The 12688-nt window shown below is 51.5% G+C and overlaps 11 non-coding genes across 11 annotated transcripts; all 11 read left to right on the top strand.

Moving 5' to 3' along the window:
* The first annotated feature begins 1127 nt into the window (after nucleotides 1-1127).
* LOC120519403 lies at nucleotides 1128-1316 on the top strand. The gene has a single exon (XR_005631477.1). It is a non-coding gene; the product is annotated as a U2 spliceosomal RNA (small nuclear RNA).
* Nucleotides 1317-2250: 934 nt separating this feature from the next.
* Nucleotides 2251-2438, top strand: LOC120519404. The gene has a single exon (XR_005631478.1). It is a non-coding gene; the product is annotated as a U2 spliceosomal RNA (small nuclear RNA).
* A 946-nt stretch (nucleotides 2439-3384) lies between these two features.
* Nucleotides 3385-3575, top strand: LOC120519459. The gene has a single exon (XR_005631524.1). It is a non-coding gene; the product is annotated as a U2 spliceosomal RNA (small nuclear RNA).
* Nucleotides 3576-4519: 944 nt separating this feature from the next.
* On the top strand, nucleotides 4520-4711 carry LOC120519405. Its single transcript, XR_005631479.1, has one exon. It is a non-coding gene; the product is annotated as a U2 spliceosomal RNA (small nuclear RNA).
* Nucleotides 4712-5645: 934 nt separating this feature from the next.
* On the top strand, nucleotides 5646-5833 carry LOC120519395. The gene has a single exon (XR_005631470.1). It is a non-coding gene; the product is annotated as a U2 spliceosomal RNA (small nuclear RNA).
* Nucleotides 5834-6769: 936 nt separating this feature from the next.
* LOC120519440 lies at nucleotides 6770-6956 on the top strand. The gene has a single exon (XR_005631506.1). It is a non-coding gene; the product is annotated as a U2 spliceosomal RNA (small nuclear RNA).
* Nucleotides 6957-7884: 928 nt separating this feature from the next.
* On the top strand, nucleotides 7885-8070 carry LOC120519402. The gene has a single exon (XR_005631476.1). It is a non-coding gene; the product is annotated as a U2 spliceosomal RNA (small nuclear RNA).
* Nucleotides 8071-9001: 931 nt separating this feature from the next.
* LOC120519456 lies at nucleotides 9002-9194 on the top strand. Its single transcript, XR_005631521.1, has one exon. It is a non-coding gene; the product is annotated as a U2 spliceosomal RNA (small nuclear RNA).
* Nucleotides 9195-10129: 935 nt separating this feature from the next.
* On the top strand, nucleotides 10130-10318 carry LOC120519444. Its single transcript, XR_005631510.1, has one exon. It is a non-coding gene; the product is annotated as a U2 spliceosomal RNA (small nuclear RNA).
* Nucleotides 10319-11242: 924 nt separating this feature from the next.
* On the top strand, nucleotides 11243-11431 carry LOC120519454. The gene has a single exon (XR_005631519.1). It is a non-coding gene; the product is annotated as a U2 spliceosomal RNA (small nuclear RNA).
* Nucleotides 11432-12361: 930 nt separating this feature from the next.
* Nucleotides 12362-12549, top strand: LOC120519437. The gene has a single exon (XR_005631502.1). It is a non-coding gene; the product is annotated as a U2 spliceosomal RNA (small nuclear RNA).
* Nucleotides 12550-12688: the final 139 nt, after the last annotated feature.

Below are 12688 nucleotides of genomic sequence, written 5' to 3'. Positions count from 1 at the left end.
TTTTTTGGGGAAAACCCGGGGTTTTTACAGGCCGGCCCAAGGTCCGCTGTCAGGGGCCCCGGGGAATGTCAACCCCCCCGGGGTCTTAGGGCAGCTGCTTCCTCCTGCCAAGTGATGCTACCATGCAGCTGACGCATGGGCAAGACGTGGGGCTGGCTGCCTGGATTTTGGGCACGCTTCGCTTTTGGCTAAGATCATGTGTTCTGCTTACAGTTTATATTCGATAGCCCTATTGGGACCATATATTAAATTGATTTTGGAACAGGAGGGAATAGGGCTTGTCACCCCCGCAGCTTGTTGAGTACTTCCAGAGCTACTTTCCTACTGGTATAAACAAGACAAGCAGCCTTGGCTGGGATTGCCTCTTTGAGGGAAGGAAAGTGACTGCAGTGATTTAATTATTATACTGAAATATAATTAATTAATTTTAGTTAATTTGACTTAATAAGAAGTTCATCTCCTGTAGGACGCTATTGCTTGTAGTACTTCCAGCATTCCAACAGATGTCAGGCGAGGCTCGAATTAGAGCCTGTGGGTGAGGAAGTAGTGCGGACGAAAGCCTGACGCTAGCAGGAAGCCTTATTAAGTCCCAGAAACCAAGGCAGTCCTGCAGGTGTCTATTCGTCAGCTCTGTTCGAGGCCTTGTTCACAGGCTGCCAGGATGTGCCTTCTCCTTTTCATCTTCAATCTCCAACAGGTGTGAACGCGGTCTAAGAGTGTAGAACGCGTGTCTCGGAGGTATTCCAGCTCGGCACGCCTTCACTGACGCTCTTTTTGGGCACAGGCGGAGCAGAGATGGTGGCTAGCCGCCTCTTCCTGCCTGGTCCCCCCGTCCCCACCACCACGAGGCCAAACACCCCAACTGACTGTCTCCCTTCCCCAGTCACTCCCCACTCAGCATTGCACCCTACTCGACAACTCTTGGGTTTTTCACGCATGGAACTCTTGAGGCTTTGTATCAGGCCTTGGCTCCAAGGTGGGCGCTTTGTCACGGGCGTGGAATGTCACATGGGTTCACTGCTCGGCGCTTGTCTTAGGGCAGCTGCTTCCTCCTGCCAAGTTGATGCTTACCATGCAGCTGACGCATGGGCAAGGCGGTGGGGCTGGCTGGCCTGGGGAGTTTGTGGCACGCTTCTCGCCTTTTGGCTAAGATCAAGTGTAGTATCTGTTCTTATCAGTTTAATATCTGATACGCCCCTATCTGGGGACCATATATTAAATTGATTTTTGGAACAGGGAGATGGAATAGGGGCTTGTTCGGCCCACTCCACGCATCTAATCTGGTATTGCAGTACTTCCAGGAGCGTGCACTTTCTCCTTTACTGGTATAAAACAAGACAAGCAGCCTTGGCTGGGGATTGCCTACTATGAGGGAAGGGAAAGCAGCTCCCCAGCCAGAGCAGTGATTGATTTATTTATTTAACTGAATAATTAAATTAATTAATTAATTTAGTTTAATTTGACTTAATTAAGAAAAGTTCAAGTGTGCCTGTAGGACGCTATTGCTTGTAGTACTTCCAGCATTCCAACAGATGTCAGGCGAGGCTCGGAATTAGAAGGCGCTGTTGTGGGGTGAGTGAAGTAGTGTCGGACTACCAAGCCTGCCCGCTAGCAGGAAGCCTTATTAAGCTCCCAGAAACTACTTAAGCAGTCCTGCAGGCTGTCTGATGCTGCAGCGCCCTGTGTTCGAGGCCTTGTTCAACACAGGCGGGCCAGGATGTGTGCCTTCTCCTTTTCATCTTCAATCTCCAACAGGTGTGAGCGTGGTGTCTGAAGAGTTGCGTGAACGTGGTGTCTCGAGGGATATCTAGCTCGTCACCGCCTTCACTGGCGTCTCCTTCTTTGTTTTGTGGGTATCTAGGGGCGGGGATGGAGGTGGAGATGGTGGTTTAAAAGCGTCCTCTTCCTTGCCTGGTCTACCCAGCCTCCCCAAATCCCACCACGAGCCAAACACCCAAAGGGACCAACTGACTGTCCCCCTCCCTCACGCCCACTCCCTCCCAGCTGTATCGGCTACCTCGCTTCCGCACAACTCCGGTGGGTTTTCCTGCGCTGTGGCAACCTTGGGCTTTGTATCAGGCCTTGGCTCCTGGCAGGGCCGCTTTTGTCACGAGGCCGTGGAATGTCACATGGGTTCACGCGTCGGGGCTTGTCTTAGGGCAGCTGCTTCCTCCTGCCAAGTTGATGCTTACCATGCAGCTGACGCGATGGGCAAGGCGGTGGGGCTGGCTGGCCTGGGGAGTCAGTGGCATAACTACGGCCTTTTGGCTAAGATCAAGTGTAGTATCTGTTCTTATCAGTTTAATATCTGATACGCCCCCTATCTGGGGACCATATATTAAATTGATTTTTGGAACAGGGAGATGGAATAGGGGCTTGCTCCCCGTCCACTCCTTCGACCTGGTATTGCAGTACTCTCCAGGAGCGGTGCACTTTCTCCCTTTACTGGTATAAAACAAGACAAGCAGCCTTGGCTGGGGATTGCCTACTATGAGGGAAGGGAAAGAAGCTCTAGCCAGAGCAGGATTGATTTAATTATTTAACTGAATAATTAATTAATTAATTAATTAATTTAGCTTTAATTTGACTTAATTAAGAAAAGTTCATGCAAGTGCCTGTAGGGCGCCATTGCTTGTAGTACCTCCAGCATTCCAACAGATGTCAGGCGAGGCCTCGAGATTCAGAAGGCCGCTGTTGTGGGGTGAGTGAAGTAGTGTCGGACGACCAAGCCTGTACCGCTAGCAGGAAGCCTTATTAAGCTCCCAGAAACCACTAAGCAGTCCCTGCAGGCTGTCTGATGTCGCTGCAGCGCCTGTGTTCGAGGCCTTGTTCACACAGGCGGGCCAGGATGTGCCTTCTCCTTTTCATCTTCAATCTCCAACAGGTGTGAGCGTGGTGTTCTGAAGAGTTGTGAGCGTGGTGTCTCGAGGGATATCTAGCTCGTCACCGCTTCTTCACTGACGTCTCCTTCTTTGTTTTGTGGGCATCTAGGGGCGGGGATGGAGGTGGAGATGGTGGTTTAAAGCCGCCCCTCTTCCTTGCCTGGTCTACCCCGCCTCCCCAAATCCCACCACGAGCCAAACACCCAAAGGGACCAACTGACTGTCCCCTCCCCTCCCCACGCCCACTCCCTCCCAGCTGTATCGGCTACCTCGTTTCCGCACAACTCCGAGGGTTTTTCATCGTTGTGGCAACCCCTTGGGCTTTGTATCAGGCCTTGGCTCCAAGGTGGGCAGCTTTTGTCACGCAGGCCGTGGAATGTCACATGGGTTCACGTCTCGGCGCTGTCTTAGGGCAGCTGCTTCCTCCCTGCCAAGTTGATGCTTACCATGCAGCTGGCCATGGGCAAGACGGTGGGGCTGGCTGGCCTGGGGAGTTTGTGGCATCGCTTCTCGGCCTTTTGGCTAAGATCAAGTGTAGTATCTGTTCTTATCAGTTTAATATCTGATACGCCCCTATCTGGGGACCATATATTAAATTGATTTTGGAACAGGGAGATGGAATAGGGGCTTGCTCTCGTCCACTCCATGCATCGCACCTGGTATTGCAGTACTTCCAGGGCGCGTGCACTTTCTCCCTTTACCGGTATAAAACATGACAAGCAGCCTTGGCTGGGGATTGCCTACTATGAGGGAAGGGAAAGAAGCTCTAGCCAGAGCAGGATTGATTTAATTATTTAACTGAATAATTATAATTAATTAATTAATTAATTTAGTTTAATTTGACTTAATTAAGAAAAGTTCATGCGTGCCTGTAGGGCGCTATTGCTTGTAGTACTTCCAGCATTCCAACAGATGTCAGGCGCAGGCTCGGAATTAGAAGGCCGCTGTTGTGGGGTGAGTGAAGCAGTGTCGGACTCACCAAGCCTGTACCGCTAGCAGGAAGCCTTATTAAGCTCCCAGAAACCACTTAAGCAGTCCTGCAGGCTGTCTGATGTCGCTGGCGCGCTCTGTGTTCGAGGCCTTGTTCACACAGGCGGGCCAGGATGTGCCTTCTCCTTTTCATCTTCAATCTCCAACAGGTGTGAGCGTGGTGTCTGAAGAGTTGTGAGCGTGGTGTCTCGAGGGATATCTAGCTCTGCCACCGCTTCTTCACTGGACGTCTCTCCTTTGTTTTGTGGGCATCTAGGGGCGTGGGATGGAGGTGGAGATGGTGGTTTAAAGCCGTCCCTCTTCCTTGCCTGGTCTACCCGCCTCCCCAAATCCCACCACGGCGCCAAACACCCAAAGGGACCAACTGACTGCTCCCCTCCCCACCCCCACTCCCACTCCCAGCTGTATGGCTACCTCGTTTCTCAAGCACAACTCCGTGGGTTTTTCCGCGTTGTGCAGCAGCCCTTGGGCTTTGTATCAGGCCTTGGCTCCAAGGTGGGCCGCTTTTGTCACGCAGGCCGTGGAATGTCACATGGGTTCACGTCTGGCGCTTTGTCTTAGGGCAGCTGCTTCCTCCTGCCAAGTTGATGCTTACCATGCAGCTGACGCATGGGCAAGGCAGGGGGGCCGGGCTGGCCTGGGAGTTTGTGGCATCGCCGGCCTTTTTGGCTAAGATCAAGTGTAGTATCTGTTCTTATCAGTTTAATATCTGATACGTCCCTCATCTGGGGACCATATATTAAATTGATTTTTTGAACAGGGAGATGGAATAGGGCTTGCCTCCGTCCACTCCACGATCGATCTGGTATTGCAGTACTTCCAGGAGCGGTGCACTTTCTCCTTTACTGGTATAAAACAAGACAAGCAGCCTTGGCTGGGGATTGCCTACTACTAGGGAAGGGAAAGAAGCTCTAGCCAGAGCAGGATTGATTTAATTATTTAACTGAATAATTAATTAATTAATTAATTAATTTAGTTTAATTTGACTTAATTAAGAAAAGTTCATGCGTGCCTGTAGGACGCTATTGCTTGTAGTACTTCCAGCATTCCAACAGATGTCAGGCGCAGGCTCAATTAGAAGGCCGCTGTTGTGGGGTGAGTGAAGCAGTGTCGGACGACCAAGCCTGTACCGCTAGCAGGAAGCCTTATTAAGCTCCCAGAAACCACGAAGCAGTCCTGCAGGCTGTCTGATGCCGCTGCAGCGCCCTGTGTTCGAGGCCTTGTTCACACAGGCGGGCCAGGATGTGCCTTCTCCTTTTCATCTTCAATCTCCAACAGGTGTGAGCGTGGTGTCTGAAGAGTTGTGAACGTGGTGTCTCGAGGGATATCTAGCTCGTCACCGCTCTTCACTGGACGTCTCCTCTTTTGTTTTGTGGGCATCTAGGGCGGGATGGAGGTGGAGATGGTGGTTTAAAGCCGTCCTCTTCCTTGCCTGGTCTACCCCCCTCCCCAAAATCCCACACACGAGCAAAACACCCAAAGGGACCAACTGACTGTCCTCCCTCCCCACGCCCACTCCCACTCCCAGCTGTATCGGCTACCTCGTTTCCGCACAACTCCGAGGGCTTTTCCGCCGTTGTGGCAACCCTTGGGCTTTGTATCAGGCCTTGGCTCCAAGGTGGGCCGCTTTTGTCACGAGGCCGGGAATGTCACATGGGTTCACGTCTCGGCGCTTGTCTTAGGGCAGCTGCTTCCTCCTGCCAAGTTGATGCTTACCATGCAGCTGGCGCATGGGCACGGTGGTGGGGCTGGCTGGCCTGGGGAGTTTGTGGCATCGCTTCTCGGCCTTTTGGCTAAGATCAAGTGTAGTATCTGTTCTTATCAGTTTAATATCTGATACGTCCCTATCTGGGGACCATATATTAAATTGATTTTTGGAACAGGGAGATGGAATAGGGCTGTCTCCGTCCACTCCTTGCTCTACCTGGTATTGCAGTACTTCCAGGAGCGGTGCACTTTCTCCCTTTACTGGTATAAAACAAGACAAGCAGCTTGGCTGGGGATTGCCTACTATGAGGGAAGGAAAAGAAGCTCTAGCCAGAGCAGGATTGATTTAATTATTTAACTGAATAATTAATTAATTAATTAATTAATTTAGTTTAATTTGACTTAATTAAGAAAAGTTCATGCGTGCCTGTAGGACGCTATTGCTTGTAGTACTTCCAGCATTCCAACAGATGTCAGGCGAGGCTCGGAATTAGAAGGCGCTGTTGTGGGGTGAGTGAAGTAGTGTGGGACGACTCAAGCCTGTACCGCTAGCAGGAAGCCTTATTAAGCTCCCAGAAACCACGGAAGCAGTCCTGCAGGCTGTCTGATGTCGCTGCAGCGCCTGTGTTCGAGGCCTTGTTCACACAGGCGGGCCAGGATGTGCCTTCTCCTTTTCATCTTCAATCTCCAACAGGTGTGAACGTGGTGTCTGAAGAGTTGTGAGCGTGGTGTCTCGAGGGATATCTCAGCTCGCCACCGCCTCTTCACTGGCGTCTCCTTCTTTGTTTTGTGGGCATCTAGGGCGGGATGGAGGTGGAGATGGTGGTTTAAAGCCGTCCTCTTCCTTGCCTGGTCTACCCCCCTCCCCAAATCCCACCAGGAGCCAAACACCCAAAGGGACCAACTGACTGTCCCCTCCCCACGCCACACTCTCCACTCCCAGCTGTATCGGCTACCTCGTTTCCAAGACAACTCCGAGGGTTTTTCGCCGTTGTGGCAACCTCTTGGGCTTTGTATCAGGCCTTGGCTCCAAGGTGGGCCGCTTTTGTCCACGAGGCCGTGGAATGTCACATGGGTTCACGTCTCGGCGCTTGTCTTAGGGCAGCTGCTTCCTCCTGCCAAGTTGATGCTTACCATGCAGCTGACCATGGGCACGACGGTGGGGCTGGCTGGCCTGGGGAGTTTGTGGCATCGCTCGGCTTTTGGCTAAGATCAAGTGTAGTATCTGTTCTTATCAGTTTAATATCTGATACGTCCCCTATCTGGGGACCATATATTAAATTGATTTTTGGAACAGGGAGATGGAATAGGGGCTTGCTCCACCCACTCCACGCATCGACCTGGTATTGCAGTACTTCCAGGAGCGGTGCACTTTCTCCCTTACTGGTATAAAACAAGACAAGCAGCCTTGGCTGGGGATTGCCTACTATGAGGGAAGGAAAAGAAGGCTCTAGCCAGAGCAGGATTGATTTAATTATTTAACTGAATAATTAATTAATTAATTAATTAATTTAGTTTAATTTGACTTAATTAAGAAAAGTTCATGCGTGCCTGTAGGGCGCTATTGCTTGTAGTACTTCCAGCATTCCAACAGATGTCAGGCGGGCTCGAATTAGAAGGCCTGTTGTGGGGTGAGTGAAGTAGTGTGGACGACCAAGCCTGTACCGCTAGCAGGAAGCCTTATTAAGCTCCCAGAAACCACGAAGCAGTCCTGCAGGCTGTCTGATGTCGCTGGCGCCCCTGTGTTGAGGCCTTGTTCACACAGGCGGGCCAGGATGTGCCTTCTCCTTTTCATCTTCAATCTCCAACAGGTGTGAGCGTGGTGTCTGAAGAGTTGTGAGCGTGGTGTCTCGAGGGATATCTAGCTCGCACCGCTCTTCACTGGCGTCTCCTTCTTTGTTTTGTGGGCATCTAGGGGCGGGGATGGAGGTGGAGATGGTGGTTTAAAGCCGTCCTCTTCCTTGCCTGGTCTCCCCCGCCTCCCCCAAATCCCACCACGAGCGCCAAACACCCAAAGGGACCAACTGACTGTCCCCCTCCCCCCACGCCCACTCCCACTCCCAGCTGTATCGGCTACCTCGTTTCCCGCACAACTCCGAGGGTTTTCGCCCGTTGTGGCAACCCTGGGCTTTGTATCAGGCCTTGGCTCCAAGGTGGGCCGCTTTTTGTCGAGGCCGTGGAATGTCACATGGGTTCACGCTCGGCGCTTGTCTTAGGGCAGCTGCTTCCTCCTGCCAAGTTGATGCTTACCATGCAGCTGGCATGGGCAAGGCGGTGGGGCTGGCTGGCCTGGGGAGTTTGTGGCATCGCTACGGCCTTTTGGCTAAGATCAAGTGTAGTATCTGTTCTTATCAGTTTAATATCTGATCGTCCCTATCTGGGGACCATATATTAAATTGATTTTTGGAACAGGGAGATGGAATAGGGGCTTGCTCCGTCCACTCCACGATCGACCTGGTATTGCAGTACTTCCAGGAGCGGTGCACTTTCTCCTTTACTGGTATAAAACAAGACAAGCAGCCTTGGCTGGGGATTGCCTACTATGAGGGAAGGGAAAGAAGCTCTAGCCAGAGCAGGATTGATTTAATTATTTAACTGAATAATTAATTAATTAATTAATTAATTTAGTTTAATTTGACTTAATTAAGAAAAGTTCATGCGTGCCTGTAGGACGCTATTGCTTGTAGTACTTCCAGCATTCCAACAGATGTCAGGCGAGGCTCGGAATTAGAAGGCGCTGTTGTGGGGTGAGTGAAGTAGTGTCGGACGACCAAGCCTGTACCGCTAGCAGGAAGCCTTATTAAGCTCCCAGAAACCACGAAGCAGTCCTGCAGGCTGTCTGATGTCGCTGCAGCCCTGTGTTCGAGGCCTTGTTCACACAGGCGGGCCAGGATGTGCCTTCTCCTTTTCATCTTCAATCTCCAACAGGTGTGAGCGTGGTGTCTGAAGAGTTGTGAGCGTGGTGTCTCGAGGGATATCTAGCTCGTCACCGCTCTTCACTGACGTCTCCTTCTTTGTTTTGTGGGCATCTAGGGGCGGGGATGGAGGTGGAGATGGTGGTTTAAAGCCGTCCTCTTCCTTGCCTGGTCTACCCGCCTCCCCAAATCCCACCACGGCGCCAAACACCCAAAGGGACCAACTGACTGTCCCCCTCCCCTCCCCCCCACTCCCACTCCCAGCTGTATCGGGCTACCTCGTTTCGCACAACTCCGAGGGTTTTCGCCGTTGTGGCAACCCTTGGGCTTTGTATCAGGCCTTGGCTCCAAGGTGGGCGCTTTTGTCACGAGGCCGTGGAATGTCACATGGGTTCACGCGTCGGCGCTTGTCTTAGGGCAGCTGCTTCCTCCTGCCAAGTTGATGCTTACCATGCAGCTGGCGCATGGGCAAGGCGGTGGGGCTGGCTGGCCTGGGGAGTTTGTGGCATCGCTTCTCGGCCTTTTGGCTAAGATCAAGTGTAGTATCTGTTCTTATCAGTTTAATATCTGATACGTCCCTATCTGGGGACCATATATTAAATTGATTTTTGGAACAGGGAGATGGAATAGGGGCTTGCTCCGTCCACTCCACTTGCTGTCGACCTGGTATTGCAGTACTTCCAGGAGGTGCACTTTCTCCTTTACTGGTATAAAACAAGACAAGCAGCCTTGGCTGGGGATTGCCTACTATGAGGGAAGGGAAAGAAGCTCTAGCCAGAGCAGGATTGATTTAATTATTTAACTGAATAATTAATTAATTAATTAATTAATTTAGTTTAATTTGACTTAATTAAGAAAAGTTCATGCGTGCCTGTAGGGCGCTATTGCTTGTAGTACTTCCAGCATTCCAACAGATGTCAGGCGAGGCTCGAGGAATTAGAAGGCGCTGTTGTGGGGTGAGTGAAGTAGTGTCGGACGACCAAGCCTGTACCGCTAGCAGGAAGCCTTATTAAGCTCCCAGAAACCACGAAGCAGTCCTGCAGGCTGTCTGATGTCGCTGCAGCGCCCCCTGTGTTCGAGGCCTTGTTCACACAGGCGGGCCAGGATGTGCCTTCTCCTTTTCATCTTCAATCTCCAACAGGTGTGAGCGTGGTGTCTGAAGAGTTGTGAGCGTGGTGTCTCGAGGGATATCTAGCTCGCCACCGCTCTTCACTGACGTCTCCTTCTTTGTTTTGTGGGCATCTAGGGCGGGATGGAGGTGGAGATGGTGGTTTAAAGCCGTCCTCTTCCTTGCCTGGTCTCCCCGCCTCCCCCAAATCCCACCACGAGCGCCAAACACCCAAAGGGACCAACTGACTGTCCCCCCTCCCCCGCCCACTCCCACTCCCAGCTGTATCGGCTACCTCGTTTCTCGCACAACTCCGAGGTTTTTCGCCGTTGTGGCAACCCTTGGGCTTTGTATCAGGCCTTGGCTCCAAGGTGGGCCGCTTTTGTCACGCGAGGCCGTGGAATGTCACATGGGTTCACGCGTCTGCGCTTGTCTTAGGGCAGCTGCTTCCTCCTGCCAAGTTGATGCTTACCATGCAGCTGGCGCATGGGCAAGACGGTGGGGCTGGCTGGCCTGGGGAGTTTGTGGCATCTTCTTCGCCTTTTGGCTAAGATCAAGTGTAGTATCTGTTCTTATCAGTTTAATATCTGATACGTCCCCTATCTGGGGACCATATATTAAATTGATTTTTGGAACAGGGAGATGGAATAGGGGCTTGCTCCGTCCACTCCACGCTCGACCTGGTATTGCAGTACTTCCAGGAGCGTGCACTTTCTCCTTTACTGGTATAAAACAAGACAAGCAGCCTTGGCTGGGGATTGCCTACTATGAGGGAAGGGAAAGAAGCTCTAGCCAGAGCAGGATTGATTTAATTATTTAACTGAATTAATTAATTAATTAATTTAGTTTAATTTGACTTAATTAAGAAAAGTTCATGCGTGCCTGTAGGGCGCTATTGCTTGTAGTACTTCCAGCATTCCAACAGATGTCAGGCGAGGCTCGGAATTAGAAGGCCGCTGTTGTGGGGTGAGTGAAGTAGTGTCGGACGACCAAGCCTGTACGCTAGCAGGAAGCCTTATTAAGCTCCCAGAAACCACGAAGCAGTCCTGCAGGCTGTCTGATGTGCGCTGCAGCGCCCCTGTGTTCGAGGCCTTGTTCACACAGGCGGGCCAGGATGTGCCTTCTCCTTTTCATCTTCAATCTCCAACAGGTGTGAACGTGGTGTCTGAAGAGTTGTGAGCGTGGTGTCTCGAGGGATATCTAGCTCGTCACCGCTCTTCACTGGCGTCTCCTTCTTTGTTTTGTGGGCATCTAGGGCGGGATGGAGGTGGAGATGGTGGTTTAAAGCCGTCCTCTTCCTTGCCTGGTCTACCCGCCTCCCAAATCCCACCACGAGCGCCAAACACCCAAAGGGACCAACTGACTGTCCCCCTCCCCCCCCCACTCCCACTCCCAGCTGTATCGGCTACCTCGTTTCCGACAACTCCGAGGGTTTTTCCGCCGTTGTGGCAACCCTTGGGCTTTGTATCAGGCCTTGGCTCCAAGGTGGGCCTTTTGTCACGAGGCCGTGGAATGTCACATGGGTTCACGCGTCTGGCTTGTCTTAGGGCAGCTGCTTCCTCCTGCCAAGTTGATGCTTACCATGCAGCTGGCGCATGGGCAAGGCGGTGGGGCTGGCTGGCCTGGGGAGTTTGTGGCATGCAGCTTCCCGCCTTTTGGCTAAGATCAAGTGTAGTATCTGTTCTTATCAGTTTAATATCTGATACGTCCCTATCTGGGGACCATATATTAAATTGATTTTTGGAACAGGGAGATGGAATAGGGGCTTGCTCCGTCCACTCCACGCGTCGACCTGGTATTGCAGTACTTCCAGGAGCGGTGCACTTTCTCCTTTACTGGTATAAAACAAGACAAGCAGCCTTGGCTGGGGATTGCCTACTATGAGGGAAGGGAAAGAAGCTCTAGCCAGAGCAGGATTGATTTAATTATTTAACTGAATAATTAATTAATTAATTAATTAATTTAGTTTAATTTGACTTAATTAAGAAAAGTTCATGCGTGCCTGTAGGACGCTATTGCTTGTAGTACTTCCAGCATTCCAACAGATGTCAGGCGAGGCTCGGAATTAGAAGGCAGCTGTTGTGGGGTGAGGTGAAGTAGTGTCGGACGACCAAGCCTGTACCGCTAGCAGGAAGCCTTATTAAGCTCCCAGAAACCACGAAGCAGTCCTGCAGGCTGTCTGATGTCGCAGCCCCTGTGTTCGAGGCCTTGTTCACACAGGCGGGCCAGGATGTGCCTTCTCCTTTTCATCTTCAATCTCCAACAGGTGTGAGCGTGGTGTCTGAAGAGTTGTGAGCGTGGTGTCTCGAGGGATATCTAGCTCGTCACGCTCTTCACTGGCGTCTCCTTCTTTGTTTTGTGGGCATCTAGGGGCGGGATGGAGGTGGAGATGGTGGTTTAAAGCCGTCCTCTTCCTTGCCTGGTCTACCCCGCCTCCCCAAATCCCACCACGAGCCAAACACCCAAAGGGACCAACTGACTGTCCCTCCCCCCCCACGCCCACTCCCACTCCCAGCTGTATCGGCTACCTCGTTTCCGCGACAACTCCGAGGGTTTTTCGCCGTTGTGGCAACCCTTGGGCTTTGTATCAGGCCTTGGCTCCAAGGTGGGCGCTTTTGTCACGAGGCCGTGGAATGTCACATGGGTTCACGCGTCGGCGCTTGTCTTAGGGCAGCTGCTTCCTCCTGCCAAGTTGATGCTTACCATGCAGCTGACGCATGGGCAAGAGCGGTGGGGCTGGCTGGCCTGGGGAGTTTGTGGCATCTTCTCGGCCTTTTGGCTAAGATCAAGTGTAGTATCTGTTCTTATCAGTTTAATATCTGATACGTCCCCTATCTGGGGACCATATATTAAATTGATTTTTGGAACAGGGAGATGGAATAGGGGCTTGCTCCACTCCACGCATCGACCTGGTATTGCAGTACTTCCAGGGAGCGGTGCACTTTCTCCTTTACTGGTATAAAACAAGACAAGCAGCCTTGGCTGGGGATTGCCTACTATGAGGGAAGGGAAAGAAGCTCTAGCCAGAGCAGGATTGATTTAATTATTTAACTGAATAATTAATTAATTAATTAATTAATTTAGTT

Source organism: Polypterus senegalus, unplaced genomic scaffold (assembly GCF_016835505.1).
Source record: "Polypterus senegalus isolate Bchr_013 unplaced genomic scaffold, ASM1683550v1 scaffold_5886, whole genome shotgun sequence".
In the NCBI taxonomy this organism is placed as follows: domain Eukaryota; kingdom Metazoa; phylum Chordata; class Cladistia; order Polypteriformes; family Polypteridae; genus Polypterus; species Polypterus senegalus.
This window is presented reverse-complemented; position numbering and strand designations above follow the sequence as displayed.